Here is a 17423-nt window from a genome sequence, read left to right on the forward strand (position 1 = left end):
TACGGAGGTTTTATGTTGGTTCCATAGGCGTTTCAGTACGTTTCAGTGCGTTTCATGACCTTCAGAAGGTTTCAGGAGGTTTAAGGGTGCCTTCAAAGGGTCTAAGGTGAATAGAAGCTTTATAGCCGTTTCAAGGCTTTCATAGCGTTTTAATGCCTTTCAGGGCGTTTCAAGAGATGTGAGGTGGGCTTAAGGAGGCTTCACAGGGTCACAGATAAATTTCACGGAGGTTTCATTGGTGTTTCAGAGGCGTTTCAAAGTGTTTCAGTGCTTTTTAGGGCATTTCAGAAGATTTCCGATGAATTTGAGGGGGCTTAAGAGGCTCGTAGGTGAATTTCACGGAGGTTTTATAACGATTTCAGAGGCGTTTCAAAGCGTTTCAGAACGTTTTAGGAGGTTTCACAGAGATTTTAGGGGCTTCAGAGGCTCACAGGTGATTTCACGGAGGTTTTAAAGGGGCTTTAGAGGCATTTCAAAGCGTTTCAAAGCGTTTCAGGGCGTTTTAATGCGTTCCTGCTCCAATAGATCACTGATTACAGTTGTAGATCAGCTGGCCTCAACTCCAGGGATTTCTCGGATACTCCTATACAATCATAAAACCCACCACTTGATAGATCATAGATGCCTGGGACTGTGTGAGTATAAACCTCATTCTTAATGCTCTGCAACTAGTAGCCCTCGTAGATTCGACGACCTATGTTCAAGGGAGTGCTAGGAAAACCTTAAAGAATCATTGGTAAATCCGATGACCTATACGACAGGAAGTTCTTGGAGATCCTCAAACTGACAACATAGCAAAATAAGACTGTGTAAGCAAAAATTTCATTCATTATGCTCTCATGATTCATAATCGATCACTGATTACGCTTGTAGATCAGATGGCCTTAACTCCAGGTAGTTCTCGGATATTCTTAAACTATCAATCCTTAAACACTCCGTAAACGTCCCTTATCTCTTAGTTATGGTTTTCTTCCCATAAGCCAACTTTAACTGTAATCTTGAGTACTCAAACTGCTTTGTATACAATTAAATTCCATTTAGGTAACGTTACCTAAAAGGAGAAACCTAAATAGATTTTATCTAAATGGATCCTACCTAAATGGAGGTTTCAGAGTGTCAACAGGAACATACATACTTAAAATAAAGAACCGTATTCAACTGTTCTATTTTCGGTAAAAGTTTAAATTACCGAATGTTCAGCAAAACATTACTGAAACTAGGCGAAAAATTAACGAACGTTCGGTAAACTATACTGACCATCGGTTATGTTTACCGAACGTTTGTTAAAAAATACTAAACTTCGGAACTGTGCTGACTTCGATAATCCATACTTTTACCGAAAATAGAACAGACGAACAAGAGCTCGTACTACAGATAAAACTTGTGATGATTTTGATATTTTGATTTTGATAGACGAAACATCTTCAAGAATATAATGATGTCGGGTCTTTGTATGTGGCACCCTTCGTTCCCGACCAAAAAAAGTAGAAAAAAGGCAGTACCTCATGGAAGCCTTCAATCCACTCATCACGGGACAGCAGAGATTACAGTCTCGGGGCCTGACGACCCACCCCGTTTGCGAGTCAGCCGCGAAGTCGCCGTCTAAGAATAGGAATCCTAACCCCAATTCAAGGTTTCAAGCGACCCGTACAGAAGAATGAGAGATCGAAGGGGTGAAAAAGATGCTCGATCATTAACGGAGCCTGTGGGGTACCTGGGCACCCCCCACAGTATTTCGTGTCTTACCGCGTTGATTCAGGGCTCTTACGTCGTCGACATCCTTTCCTGTACAACTCGTGGGAATAATCATGAAAAACAATTTGAGTTTGGGTTGGCGAGGTCTTCGTAAAGGAGAAGCGAAGAAGCAGGAGCAGGAAGCTGCGCACACAGCTTCAACGTGGGAGCTTCGAACCATTCCCCGGCAAGCCAGCCGGTGGAGATACTGGACGGAGCGTGGTTGACGAGGGCCATTAACCAAAAGTGAGAAGGACTGCCCGCAACTTGGCCAGCTCATCGACATTGCAGCCACGGAGTCCAACATAAGTAAGGACCTGATAATGGCCCTGTTGCGACTTCGTAAGTCTTTGGACGACGCCAAGCAGGATCACGTGAGACTCGTGAAGATTGCAGCAGCGGCGAAACCGGTGGAAGTCAAGGTTATGAAGTCTACCCAGACGGAGGCCTTCGCTGTCGCAGGAAATCCAAAAAGTGTGATGGATGCGATTGCTCGTGATTATCACTCGCAGGAGCGGGTGAGGCAACCATGATGAGCTGTCTGGCGGTGTCCGCGAGGCTAGAATGATACTAATCCCAAAGGCCGGTAGTAATGCTGGCAAGTCGGACCCCAGCCAGGCGTCCCGGAAAGCTGGGAAGAGTGGGCCTGGAAAGGCTGGCCTGTCCGGGATGGAAGGGAACAAATGGTTTCGACCGTTGTTAGGCCCTCAGCAACCACAGAGTAGGGTGAACCAAGGAAATGACAGGAACCCTCTTGAACGAAAGTCGAGCGGAAGAGGAAGAAGAAAAAGTCGCAGATCGAGGAGAACAGGGACGCCAAACCAAAAAGGCGTGAAAAAGTAGGTGCCAAACGCGAGAACGGCGACGCGCTCGTCATCAAGATCGAACAGTCTAAGTACCCGCACGTCTTGCAGGCGATGCGAAGCGACGCCAAGCTTTTAGATCTGGAAGCTTTTGTGCGCAGTATCAAATGTACTCGTGCGAGCGAGATGATCATGGAGCTGAAGCGCAATAAGGAACGCATGGGCGTCGCCTGCAAAAGTTTAGCGGAAGGGGTAGAGGTGAGGGCCCTCACACAAAAGGCGGCTCTGAAGTTGAAAAACTCATACGAGGTCACCAAAGAGCATGAGCTCGTCACGACTTTGGTTCAGCTACCTGTGTCGGACGTAAAGCAGTCCAGTAAAGTAAGAAGGATCGGCTGGTGCGTATGTCAACTGACATTTCACGAGCCACCGGAGGTTTGTTTCAGGTGTCTCGAAGTCATGGGACTACAAAGGCCCTGGCAGGAGCAAACTGAGTATGAGATGCGGCGCCAAATGCCATACGACACAAGACTGTACGAGTCTACTAATTTGTCTGATTTGTACCGGCAAATTCGTGAACAACAGGCGTCCAACGAGTAGTCCAAGGTGCCCGGCCTTCAAGAAAGCCGCAGTGAACAATTCACAGTGCAGGTAACGCAGCTGAACCTGAACTTGTCTCTCGGTTCTGATTGGGGGACGGATATCACCATCACAGCGGACCCAGTACCCGCCGAACAGCAATTGGGTCTCAGATTGACTCAGAAAAATAGCGGCGATATGAACGACGGGTTAATACCCCGTTTAGGAGCTGCTGTCTACTACCTATGAGGAATTCGTGGTAGCCAAAGTAAACAGGGTCTTCTTTTATAGCTGTTATGCGCCTCCACGGTGGTCGATCGAACAGTTTACGTAGATACTGGATTGTATGATCACCGTGCTGACTGGACGAAGGCGGGTCGTAATAGCGAGTAACCAATGCCTGGATCGTTGAATGGGCCTGGCCTAACAAGTACTTTGAACTGGAGAGTAGACGATGGCTACACACACAGCGATCACCTAGCGGTTCACTACAGTGCAGTATAAACTACAACAACATCAGGCAGCGGGTAGAAGAAGAGGCGGCTAGGCCAAGGCCAAGCCTTTACAGGCGGAAGCCATCATACTTCGATGAAGGGGTATTGGTTTAGACCTACGAAACCTACTTGGTTGAGACGGCAACGAGCTGGTAGCAGTGCTCTTGCGTGCATGAGATGCGACCATACCTAGACGAGTCCACCTTAGAAATGGGAGAACACCAGCTTACTGGTGGACTCAAACGATTGAGGACCTGCGCCGCGCCTGCCTACGGGCTAGGCGGCGGATGCAGCGAGCACGATCAGAGGAAGAGCGAAACGAACGGTGGGTGGTGTTCGCCGCTGCAAAAGCCGCGCTTAAGACCGAGATTAGAGCAAGCAAAAAGGCCTGCTTTGAGGGTCTCTGTCATAGTGCCAATACGAACCCGTGGGGTGACGCCTACAGGATCGTTATGGCCAAGACGAGAGGTGTGATGGCTCCTACAGAGCAATCTCCAGAGATGTTGGAGGGGATCATTGGACGACTTTTTCCGCGTCATGATCCTAGTCCTTGGCCTCCTTTCGTAGGACAGCCGGAGACTGGGGCTGGCAATGAGGAGATGGTCACCGATGTGGAACTTGCGGGGATAGCTAAGTCCCTTAGCGTAGGTAAGGCCCCAGGTCCGGACGGAGTTCCGAAGGAAAAGTTAAAACTCTTAAACCAAATTTTAGACTTTTTTGAATGTTTATTGAGTCAATATAATCATAAGAGAGTAATAATACAAAATGTGATTAATTCAAATCCCAACCGCAGTTTTCCCAACCATCAATTACCGCTTATCGTTTGCCGCATTTTTCGCTATTTCATCCACAGTTTGCTGCAATCTCCAGGGAGCATATTCAATGTGTTTTAAAAAATAACTGTCGTGGACTTCCACTACGCGATTGGGAAACAACTCCTCCAGCTTCGCAAGCGTGAAGAACTCAAACGTCTGACCTACCGATTCCGCCTGCTGCAATGTTTCCCACTCTGAATCATCCGACGCATCGCCGACCACATGTGGATCTTCCTCTTCCGCTTTGAACCGACAGTGGACCAACTTGAGCCATTTCAAATTCGGGTAGCTATTGACGATCTGATGCAGCACCTGTATGTTGTCCCAGATATCCTCGAGGACTATCCGAGGGCTGGACCGAAAGCTGCAAACAACATCGAGTGTTTCCTCGCTGAAAACGATACCTTGCAGGTGCAGTTGCTGAATCGTTGAAAGCTTTGCATATGTAGCGAGGGCTTCGTTGGCATATTCATCGAGAAGTCCGATGTGAACCGAATGGTTGTGGATTGCAAAATTTTGAAGTTTGGGCAGGCATCCTGCTTGGGCCATCAATTTTGGGGACAGAAGAAGTACCTTCAAGTCCGGAAGGTGTAACTCGAATTCACAGCTCCAGTTTTGATACGTGGTATCCGCCAAGAGCTGAAGAACTTGCAATTTGGTAATGTTGTTAACAGCGTACAAAGCTAGCGGATGCATTTCGATTCCCTCCACGTTCAAGTAAGTTAAATTCGATGCCGCCGCAAACATTACATGATACACATATGGAAATGTATTCATGTCATCGCGAATGCTCAGCATATGGAGGTTTCCAAGATTTTGCTCGAAAGCGTTTCCGATATCCGTCGATAGCATTTTCTCTTGTTCCAACGGTGTTGCAAAGGAGTAAATGCACAGCTCCCGAAGGCGAGAAAAGCTTGTGATGGACATCACTTCAATAAGTTTGGCTTTATCGAAAAATCTCAAAATAAGGCGCTTTAATTTCGGAGAGACAATCCGAATAAATTCCACACACGACTGATTGAGGCAATCGATTTTCAAGCGATTCAAGTTCGGAGCATAGACGTTGATTTGCGGTACGACATCTTCGTCGATCAATTTTGTCGTTCCCGGTGAATAAGTCACTTGTTCCAGTTTGGTGAACCAAATCGTTTCCGATTGGTCAAATACTTCACTCACTGCCCTAGCACTCATGATCACTATCATTGATTGCACACTTTCCTGAATAACGTCCGAAGTGATCAATTTCTGAAGTCGATCGCGAAAACTGATCCACTGGGGTCCGTGCTCCACTCGGTCACTTGAAATTATCACTCTTCTGTAGGGACGTTTCATGGCTTCCAGCGCCCAGTCCGAGTCCAGCGTCGATGCACATACTTTCAGGGCTGTCCGTGAAATGAAACGATTTGCTCTGAGTAGTTGATGCCATTTCCTGTTCACCAATGCTGCTGGTTTCCGGTCCTTCAACGGCAGCAAATCGAACACCATTTGGAGCACCTCCGGAGGAAGATCGTCGATGGAAAGACAAGTTGGTTCAGACATTGTTTGTTGTTGTAATTCACAGGATCAACTGGTATGAATCGACAGGAGAAGGGGATTATATAGGTCATGGGGGTTGGCGGTGAGGATGTATGATTTCTACCGAGCGTGAATTAAATGTACCTGTATAAATTTACGGTTGTGTACTTACTACATGGGAATGAAATGAAAACACTGCATGCATGTTTAGGTATATTTTTTTTATAATAGAGGTTTTCAACCATCTGGTTCATTCGCCTCTAGGTATAAAATATGCTTTTATTTGCTAGAAGTATGATCATTCAAATATCTAGCCCTACCTCTAATTAGAAACTCATACAGGTATGGTCTGAAACTTGGTACTTGAAAGCAGTATTTTAGCTACCTGATTTGTATGTTGAATATCTGAGCAGTCGTGAGACAAATATAAATAATTTTCCAGTAAAGGTACCGCGGTGCAAGTAAAAGATACATCAGCGATAATTTATTTTTATCATGCCAAAATATCTTCAATGTAAATTGTTCGAAAACTTTGACACTTCACAGAGTTGTTCTCGACAAGTTCATGTTAGAATTCATTAACCCTCCAATACCCAATTTTTTTATTTTGATCTAAATATCATTTTTCGTCATCTAAAATCGATTTAAACATGTTTTGGAAGATGATTCTTTTTAATTCCAGATTTCGTGAATTTCAGTTTTTGATTTTTCTAATTTTTATTTTTGAACATCCCCACAGTTTTATATTTTTTTCAGGAAGCCTGGGGTACGGATTATTTTAGATGAACACATTTTGAGATTTTATGATTATTGTTGAAATATTTTTATTTTTATTTTTTTCATAGAAAATTTTATTTTCCGTGTAATTTTAAGGAAAATAATTTAAAAGTGTATTCGATTCCCTAAAACTATAAAACTAGGATAGAATAATTTGGAAAAAAATTAAAATGTGTCAATTGTAGCGATTCAATACAAAATAAACAATTATTTCTAGAAGGTGACTAAAACATCAATTTTTCAATGATTTAAAAAAATGTAAATACGTTTTAAAATACACCAAAAACCTTTTTGAGATGTACAAAACAGTCCTTAATATCAGCCAAAAATTAAAAAAAAAATGATTGTCCACGAAACAAAAATTACAAAATTGCTCAAACTATACCCCGTCTAAAGGCGGGGTTGGGTATTAGAGGGTTATTTTTTTTCGTAATACAGTCAGGTTTTTTTTACGCGGTTTTCATTTACGCGGCCGCGTAAATAAAAACTCCATACGAAAAAAAAAATCCATCGAAATTTCATCGAAATTTGCATGATTCGTCGAGAAATGGTGAGACTTTTTTACGCGGTTTTTTGGATTTTGAACCGAGTTTTTTTTACGCGGTACGTATCCCCCGCGTAAAAAAAACCTGACTGTATAAACATTTCATATGTTATGCAATTGATTTGATTGATTTGTCTTTATTAGAGAGACTTTCAGCCCTTGGCTGGTTCGTCTCTATGTTATGCAATGAAAAATGTAACGGATTTTCGGTAAGTGAACAGTTACATCTATGGAAGAACGTCTTAAGACGAAAGGACAAAACTTGAAAACCTATTTTCTTCTTCTTTTGTATGGCTCTACGTTCCCACTAAAACTTGAACTACTTCTCTTCAACTTAGTGTTCTTCAAGCATTTCCATAGTTATTAAATGAAGGGCTTTCTTTGCCTGCCATTACATGAATTGGCAATGTGAGGCAAGGACAATGATACACTGTGCCCTGGGAATCGAAAATTTTCGCGACTGGAATGGAAATCGAACCCACCGTCTCCGAATTACCGATCCATATATCCTTAACCACTACACGGTCAGAAAATTCACACATTTTTCAGCTAAAGTGGGACAACTCAAAAATGAGTGAATTGCATATACGGCTTAAACTAGTTGAATTTTTGCAATTGGACCAGCCCTATCGCTGGAAATGCAATATTTACTCATTTTTTGAGCTGTTCCAGTTTAGCTCAGTTTTGTGTGAATCTTACTCATTTTATAGTTACTTTTTCTTAGCGTGTAGGCTAACTGGAGACCCTTATCCTATTTTCAAAGAATAATGAATTTTTAATTATTAAATTTTTCATGTTGACATTACTTGCCAATAACCAGCAAGATGCGAAACTGCTGACAACTCGCATACGCCGTGATCCGGTGAACATACAGTGAACTTTCGGTCGCAGGATTTTCATAAATGTACAATTTTGTGTAAACTTTTTCGCATTTGAAGAATGAACGAAGAAGCAAAACGGTTTGAAATCAGAAGACCGTGAATATAGGCTAGAGTACTCAGAATCAAATACATATTACACCAAAATCAAACCTATGCTCAAACATCTGGTTGTAATCGATCAGACTTTCATTACAGACATATTATGGACCTTCCGTTCATTCCTTGTCAAATACAATACATGTAACGCACCTGAGGGGATCCAAACCCTCCGAAAACTCCTCCGTATCGCTTTCGTAACGCCTCTAATTCCGCAGAAAATGCTCTGAAACTGGACCTGTGCGCCGCCGCCGCCGACACTTTTTGGCCCTCGCTGACGCAGACTGAGCCATCGGCGGCGCGCCATACGCCGCTGTTTGTCACGCCGCCGATTTCATTTTTCGCGCCGGTGATCAGTGCACGATCAAAATTAAGTTTATATATAGTTGAGGCAACAAAATCTCACGATCATTATCATAAGAGTTTGATTACAATAATTGATTTCTCTACTCTTAGAACACACATTCACATCTCTCCAGAAGTTCCTTCAGAGAATCTTCCAGAAGAATATAGTAATGCCTCCACCTGGGATTCCACCAGAAAAATCTACAGGGATGCATCCAGGATGATTTTTTTTCAGAAGATCTCTCAGGAATATCTCGACAGGAGTACCTTCAAAAATTATTTCAGGAGAATTCAAGGATGCCTACTAGAGATACATCAGAGATTCATACAGAACATCCTTCGGGAATTCTCATAGGAGGTCCTTCAGAGATTAGTCTGAGAGTTCCTTCATGGATTCCTTCAGAAGTTCCTTCAGGAGTTTTGCTAGGATCTAGTCCGGGAGTTTCCTTAGAGATTCCTCCAGGAGATCCATCAGAAATTCCTGAAATTCATTCCTCTTGGAATTACTTCGTTATGCCTCAAGAAAATGTTCAGAGATTCTTTCAGGAGTTCTTCAAGAACTGCTCGAGAAGTTCCTTAGGTGATCTTAGGAGTTCGCTCTGCGGTCTCTCTTATAGATAGCTCCAGGAGTATTCAAGGATCCTCCATGTGTTCATTAAGAATTCCTTCAGAAGTTCCCTAAGCTATTTCAACGGGAGTTCGTTCAGGTATCCTTCCAGAAGCCCCTTTAAATATTCTTGCAGGAGGATTCATATGTGCCATCTGAAGATCCATCAAGAATTCCGTGAGAAGTTTCTTCAGGAATACCTGCAGGAGTTTATAAATCAGTGTAGGAGTTCCTGCAGGGATTCCTTCTGAAGTATCATTAGAAATTCTTACAGCAGTTCTTTCCAGGACTTCCATCAGAGATACCTCCAGGAGTTTCATGGATTCTCGCAGATGTTTCTTCAGAGATTCCTGCTGATATTTTTCAGAGATTCCTACAGAAGTTCCTTCAGAAATCATTACAGAAGTTCCTTCAGGGAATCTTATACGAAGATCCAAGGATACCACCAGGAGAACTCAGGGAAGACCCCAGAAGTTTATTCAGCGATTCCTATATAAAAGTTCCTACCAAGATTTATTCAGGATATCCTTGTTCGAGAAGTCCCTTCAGGATTTCTTCCAGAAGGTGTTCCAAGGATCGCTCCTGGGATTTCTTCAGGGAATCTTGTAGGAGTTCCTTCAAAAATTCCCTTAGGATTATAATCTCGCTGAGAACGGTCCACTATTTACACCTTGTCTTTAAAAATGCTTAAGGTGACGATTTTCTGTAAGTCCTTGCCAAAAAAAAAAAAGGAAAATGCATTTAGTTACCCATATTGATGGACCCTCGTTAGTTAGAGTCACAACAATTATTGCAGACCCCTCGATTTTGGTCAAATTGGGGCTCATTGAAACCGTTATAACTCGAAAATTTCTCAAAAAACCACCTCAAAACGAAATGTTGTTGAACAGAGGACAGATAAAGCTACTTTTAACTACGATTATCAAAAGTTGAGTCGGCCATATTGATTTTGCCCGCCATCTTGGATTTGTCTATCAAATTTTTTTTTCACCGTTAGAAGAAACTTTCGAGTTGTAACAGCTCAAACATTTGACCAAAATCGAGGGGTCCGCAAAAATTGTTGTGGCTCTAGCTAACGAGAGGTCCATCAATTTGAGTAACAAAATGCATTTCGCTTACTTTTTTGGCAAGGACTTTCCGAAAACCGCCACATTAAGGCTCAATTGAAAGTGTCAAATGTTCTACAGGGGATAGACAAAATGATCGGGACAGGCAAAACTTTCACTTTTCAAAAAATGTTCAATTAGCTGTAACTTTTCGAAAAGTGCATCAAATATTCTCAAATTTTTACTGTAAGTTCTTCAACTAGTTGTGTATCAGTGGGCAAAATTTGGAAAAAATCGGAAAATTCTTCACGAAGTTATAAAGATTTTTGAAAATGGTAAAATTATCCGATAGCCAACTTTGAGCAGTTATATCTCCGGATTCAATGAACCGAATGCAATGGAATTTTGACCATTAATGACTTATATAATGAGCTATGAAAAACCATTGACTTAACTTAATATTCTTAACACGGAAGAAAATTATAACGATTAGATCATTTTTCTAATAAAACACCAAATTATCAAAAACATCAACATCGTTTCAAAATTCAAGATGCAAATTATAGTTCATTTAGTTTCCCTCTAATTGACTAATATATAAATGCGTTTTGAAGGAAAGTAACAACATAGCCGCCAATAAATTGAAAAAGTAATGGGATGCATATTAAAAAGAGACCAATTTACTATAAAATCGTGAAAAAAATAAAATCGCTATAATTTTTTCGCTTGTTAAAAATTTCAAAATAAGTCAAATGTTTTCCAGAGTTCATTATATAAGTCTTAAATGTTCAAAATTTCATTGCAATCGGTTCATTGAATTCGGAGGTATAACAGCTCAAAGTTGGCTATCGGATAATTTTACCTTTTTTTCAAAAATCTTTATAACTTCGTGAAGAATTGTCCGACCTTTTCCAAATTTTGTCCACTACACAACTAGTTAAAGAGCTTACAGTAAAAATTTGAGAATATTCGATGCACTTTTCGAAAAGTTATAGCTAGTTGAACATTTTTTGGAAAGTGAAAATTTTGCCTGTCCCGATCATTTTGTCTATCCCCTGTAGAACCAAAAAGCACTTTTTCCCAAAATGATCCACAAATCAAAGAAAATAAGAATGTTTATTTAGTCAATTTTGACAATCGGACACAGTGGTTTTGTTAGCTCTCCCGTCATTCTGGAGAAAAGTGCTTTTTTAGTTTTGAATAATGTGCGATTCTCATTTGAGCCTTAAGCATTTTTAAAAACAAGGTGGACCGGTTTCAGCGAGAATTACTCATTTCTAGAAAAAAATCAACACGGAGAAAATTTTTGAAAGATCTATGGAAGATTTAATTGAAAGATCTATGGAGGGTATTCTTGAATAATCCCTGAAGAAATTTCTTAAAAAAAAAACGGAACGGAAAATTAATAGAAGATTTTCTGGAGGAAACCTTGAAGAATTTTCGAAACATTCCTTGAAAAAATAACATAAAATACTACTATCTTTTCGACGAATTTTTTAAAGCATCCAAAGCAAAGGGAGAATTTTGTAAGAAATGAACAAAGTAATTCTTGAAAGAATCCTTGGAAAATTATATGATTAAATTCCTGGAGTTATTTCTGAAGCAATCGATGACAGACTCCCAGAAGGAATACTTGAAGAAAACCTTGAAAAGATTTCTGGAGGAATCTGTAGAAGCAGTCTAGCCCACGCTGTGCGCATGGTGATAATTTTGGTGATGTGAATCAAAAAAGCTGAATTTTAAAGCACTCAGTACAGACAAGCCTGTCAACAAAATTTTCAGGAATAAACTATTAAGAAATCAAGAATTTCTGAGAAAACATTGGAGGAATTTCTTCGGAATTTGTGGAAGATTTTTCAATGGAAACCTGGAGAAATTTTTGAAGGAATTGTGAATTTATGACTTTCAGAAGGAATCACTGGGGGAAATTTGTGGAAGATTTGCCGGAAAATCCACTAAAGAGTTTTTAATGGAATTGAGGAAGAAATTGTTGCAGAAATTCATGTGGGAGTTCTTCGGGCAACCCAGGTGAAATTTTCTAAAAACAATCTCTGGAGAAACTTTTGAAGGAATCTTTAGAAGATTTCCTGAAAGCGCTAAATGGAACAATTTTTGAAGCAATTTAAGAAAATTTTTCAAAAAGAGAATTTTCTGGATGGATTTCCTGCAGAAATTCTGAAGGATAAAGGTGTTGTTTCGTCCAGCGGTTGATAGGCCCCACGTTGTGTTTCTTCTCCCGGAGGATAAGGCGAATGCGAACTACTTTTTACTACGATTTATTGGCGCACCACAGAGAGGCAGTGCTCCTGCTCTGTGGTGGTTCTATTGCTTACAACTAACATTACAATCATCACGCTGCCGCTTTTATAAGCGGCAGTGATATTACGGACAATCTTTGAATGCGCATCGCCACAATGTGCGATGCGCTGACGGGATAGCACCACGCAGCCCAGTGCGAATGTTACAATAGCCGCTGGGCTGCTTGCTGCTAGCAGTAAAATAAATGGCAAGCAAAACTATCCTAATTGAATGTACCGGTGCGCTGCTGCTGCTATTGAGGGCGCCTAGATAACGCCGTTCATGTGCTGCGCCAACATACTCCCGCCCGAAAACGCACGTATTCAATTATCTTTTGCGCCGGCCAGGCTGACGACGACGTTTCATCTGGCGCTGTAGGTACGATCGGGATCAGCTGGTTGCGATCGGGATGTGATCGCTGCTCTGGTTCGCTGTCCGATGTTACACACTAAACGCTTTCAGCAATATTTTGCTGAATTTTGCCGAGCTGAAGAGTCCAGCAAAATTTTTTGCTGAACTTTCAGCAAAGTTTGCTGAATTTCAGCAACACGTTACTGGTGATCAGCAGAGTTTACTGAACAAATCAGCAAATTTTGCTGAATTTCAGCAAAATTTTTGCTGAAACCTTCAGCTCGGCAAAATTCAGCAAAATTTTGCTGAAACCTTGAATCGATTTTTGGTGTGTAGGTAGGTAGGTAGGTCCGACTGTGGTCGAAGATGATTCGCTCTTCGATGACGATGTGCGTAGTCGGCCAGGTAGTTTTTTCGCTTCTCGTTTTCGTTCGCCTATTTCGGTTGGATCAGCTGGAACGTTTGCACTCGAACCGGATGATGGGATGGGATTGATTCACTTCGCACTGGTCTTTGGTTTGTGACGACGACGGTTGGGTTGATTGATGATACGGCGGCTTGTTTGACGGAGGGATGTGGTGGTCCAGTGAATGGACAATCCAATTCGACAGGTCGACGCTTCGGCCCTGCAGTTGGACGATTCGACAGGGTGACTCTTCAGCCCTGCAGTGGACGCTGGGGGTCCGACGGTGGCAGATTCGACACACCGAGAAAAATTTCTACTCAATGACTGAGTTGGCCCTACTCAGAAATCGAAAAATCCTTTGTTTTCTTACTCAGTTTCGGCTAAAAGTGGGACAACCCATTGGCAATGGGTTGTCCCACTTTTAACGGAAACTGAGTAAGAAAACAAAGGATTTTTCGATATCTGAGTAAGACCAACTCAGTCACTGAGTAGAAATTTTTCCCTGTGCAGGCGGCGATGATGCGCTCGCGGCCTGCAGTGGACGCTGGGTCCCATGGGTGGACGCTCGTGGTCCGACGGTGGATGTTCGGCAGGGCGATGATACGTTCGCATCCTGCAGGTGGACACTCGGGGTCCGACGGGTGGACGGCAATGGTCCGGCAAAATGACACAGGGTCCGGGGGGTGGACGGCAATGGTCCGACGGTGGAACGTTCGGCAGGGCGATGATGCGCTCGCGGCCTGCGGTGGACGCTGGGGGTCCGACAATGGATGCTACGATCCGGCGGGTGGACGCTGGGGTCCTACAGGGGGACGCTACGGTCCGACACGGGTGGATGCAGGGATCCGACGGGGGACGCTACGGTCCAAGGAGCGGATGCTTCGATCCGGTGGGCGACGGCTCGGCCCATGGTGAGTTGTCGGTGGCGTCGAAAGTAATCCGTTGTCCGTCCGATGGTCCTCCGGGGTGTCCTTCATCCTGGTCACGGCACCAATGTTTCGGCCAGGATGTCTTGCCCCACGTTGTGTCTAACTATATACGGGACACCGGGCGGCGTAGAAGAAGTACACGCAATAAACGTTTTACTATTTATTCGCACCACCGTGTGGCAGTGCTCCACACGGCGGTGATATGACGATACACACTAACATGATACAGTTTGCTCAGTAACCTTTTATAGGTGACTGATAGTACGGATAATGACACAAAACAGATAGAAAATAATAGAATGAACGCGCTGCGCTGCATGCTACAGGGAGCCCAACGTGCGGTTAGGCTGACGAAACTATCGTACAATAGGCAGCGCAGCTCGTTGTATCAAAGGGCCGTTTCTCACACGCTTCGCAGCTTGGTCGGTTTGAAGCAGCCTGTGATGACGCCGGCCGACGACGTTGGAGCGAGATCCAACAGGTGTTTTTGTAGGACATATTTTTTGCAAGAAGCCCTGCAAGATTTTAGTGAGGAATCCCTGGAAGAATGTATACAGGAAAAATCTAAAGGAATTCACAAAGAAATTTCCGAAAGAATCAATGTAATAATTTCAAGGGAAGTTTCTACAGAAATCCCTGGAAAAAAATTGAGGAATCCCTGTTCTGAAGGCCAGGAATTTCAGAATGAATACGCAAAATATTTTCAAAAATAACACCTGCAGCGATTTCTGAAGATTTCCTAGAGAATACTTTAAAGAAATCTCTCTAGTTATTACTGAGGAAATCTGTGGAAGTTTTTTTATAAAAACCTGTTTTTTTTTTGGAAAAAAGTGAAGGAAAATTTTTGAAAAAACCTCTAAATTTCTGAAGGAAACTTTCTGAAGCAATCGAAGAAAAATGTTCTAAAGGATCCCTTGAGCAACTTCTGAGTGAACCTCTAGAGGAAATTCCGTAGGAATTCTTGGAGAAAATTTACTAAATAAGAGACGAACCAGCTCTAGCTGATAATTTCAAAAATAAAAAAAATAAAAATAATAATCCCTGAAAGATTTATTGAAAGAATTCAAGGAAAACTTACGAAGGAAAGATTTTCTGGCAGAACTCCTGGAGATTTTCTTTACTGAAACTCTTAGTAAGAAAAATTTATGAAGAAATCTTTGGAATTTGGTTGAAATCCCTGAAGAATTTTGTACAGGAATCCAAGGAGGAAATTTTGAAGATATTCAAGAAAAGTTTACCAAAAAATTCTTAGATAAATTTTCGGAAGAATCTCTGAAAAACCTGAAGCAATCACTTGAGGACTTTCTGAAGTATTTTAAAAAAATATTTTCTGGTTACAATCTGATGGAATTGCTAGTGAAATTTCTAAAATGATACCTGAGATGAATTTCTCAAAAAATCTCTGAAAGTTTTTTTTTTAAATAATCAGGAATCAGGATTTTATCGATTCCATGGGCAAAGACCAAAGAAGCCCTGCACAAATTTCAGAAATTTCCTAACAATTTCTGAAGGAATTTCTAAAAAGTTTTCTAAGAGAATCCCCGAAAAATTTTGAATCCCTGGATTATATTTTTCTTGGAGGAATGTCTGTAGGAATTCTTGGAAGTATTTCCAAGCACGCAAATATTTCTTTACACACATGGGGCACAACAAATTTAATAATCTCAAAAAGATAAATAGGATAAAAAAATAATAAAAAAAAAGATTGCTAAGATCTGAAACTCCTCCAAAACTGAACAGGGGATTTTTATAACTGTCCGGAAATATAAGAAAAGTGACAGTCATTCTTATGTTTGTGAGGGTGCAAACAGATTCGGAAATTCATCAAGCTGATTTTATTACATGTATATTAAGGAAAGCTGAATAATATTTTTGCACTTTCTTATTTCTATGAAAAAATCAGACAGAATATTTTTCTAATATGTATGTGTACACAAACAAATAAGAAAAATCCCAAGATCGATTTTGTTGTAACAAGATGAGTAGAAGAAAAATATCCAATTTCATAGAGGAGATTAAAATCGTAAAACAAGCCACTTTTTGAATTTTTGATTTTTTTTTTCAATTTTCTCCATGAAATGTACTACGAGTTCCAGTACGAGCATCCACAAGGCTCCCCCAAAATTTGATCCGGGAATTCTCTACTAATAAGTAATTACCACAACATGTACAATGCAAATCTAGCAGGAATATCCTTAGTCATATTCTCAGACATTCCCACAGATAGCAATTCAACCTCAAATTTTCCCACGAGCTTCCCACACAATTCATCTAGAAAGTCAAGATGATTTTTTATATTCTTCAGAAATTCCCCTAAGGCAAAACTTCAGAAGTTGTTCCTGGAAATTTCTCAAGAACTAAAGAATTAAAGTAATTTCTTAAGAAATATCTCATGTAATTTTTTCATGAATTTATACTTGATTTTTTCAGGAACTCCTGCAGAAATTACTGCTGAAATTTGCCGTTCTCTGAGACCATTCTGCAGGAAATTTCCTTCTCTAATTCTTGCTAAAAATGACCCAAAAGTTACTCCAGAAGTTCATCCTAAAATTCATTCGCAAGATCCTTTCAAAAAGTCTCTTGGCCTCCAGGAATTTTTCGGAATTTTTTCAAAGAATTTGAAAAAAAAAACTCTAGGAATTGTCACATAAACTCTCCTTGTAATTCCCCTAATAATTTCTCTAGAAACCCCCAAAAGATTATATCCACAACTTCCCTCAGTAATTTCTGCATGATTTTTATGGGAACTTCTATGGACAATCCATAAGAGCTACCCCCTCAGTTCCTTCAGTAATCCTTCCAGGAGTCCAGGATATTTTTCAGGAACTCATCCGAGCTATCATAACAGGATTTTTTCCATATTATTCCAGGAATATACTCTGAAAATACTCCAGAAAATCCATGGGGAATTTCTACAGGAATTGCTCCTGAATATCCATTGGACATTCCTCCGACAAATTCTCAAAAACTCCTGCAGAAAGTTCTCTAGAAATTACTCTAGGACTTGCCCTAGAAATTCCTCCAGGTATTCTCTCAACAATTACTACAGAAACTGCTTAAATTGTTCCTTCATAAATTTTCCCACGGAATTCCCAGAATCTCATCTAGGAGTTTCTCCAGGAATATCTCATGTAAATCCCACAGATTTTTCTTCAGCAATTCCCTCTGGAATAGTGCTACTAAAATTTACCGGAATTCTACCA

General features: G+C 41.2%; 1 protein-coding gene across 1 annotated transcript in view; it reads right to left on the minus strand.

The window, feature by feature from the left end:
- LOC109415401 (peroxidasin homolog) overlaps positions 1 to 17423 on the minus strand; it is a 567856-nt gene that overhangs the window by 300057 nt on the left and 250376 nt on the right. The gene's annotated exons all lie outside the window — the stretch shown is intronic.

The sequence above is a fragment of the Aedes albopictus genome, chromosome 3 (genome assembly GCF_035046485.1).
Source record: "Aedes albopictus strain Foshan chromosome 3, AalbF5, whole genome shotgun sequence".
NCBI lineage: Eukaryota > Metazoa > Arthropoda > Insecta > Diptera > Culicidae > Aedes > Aedes albopictus.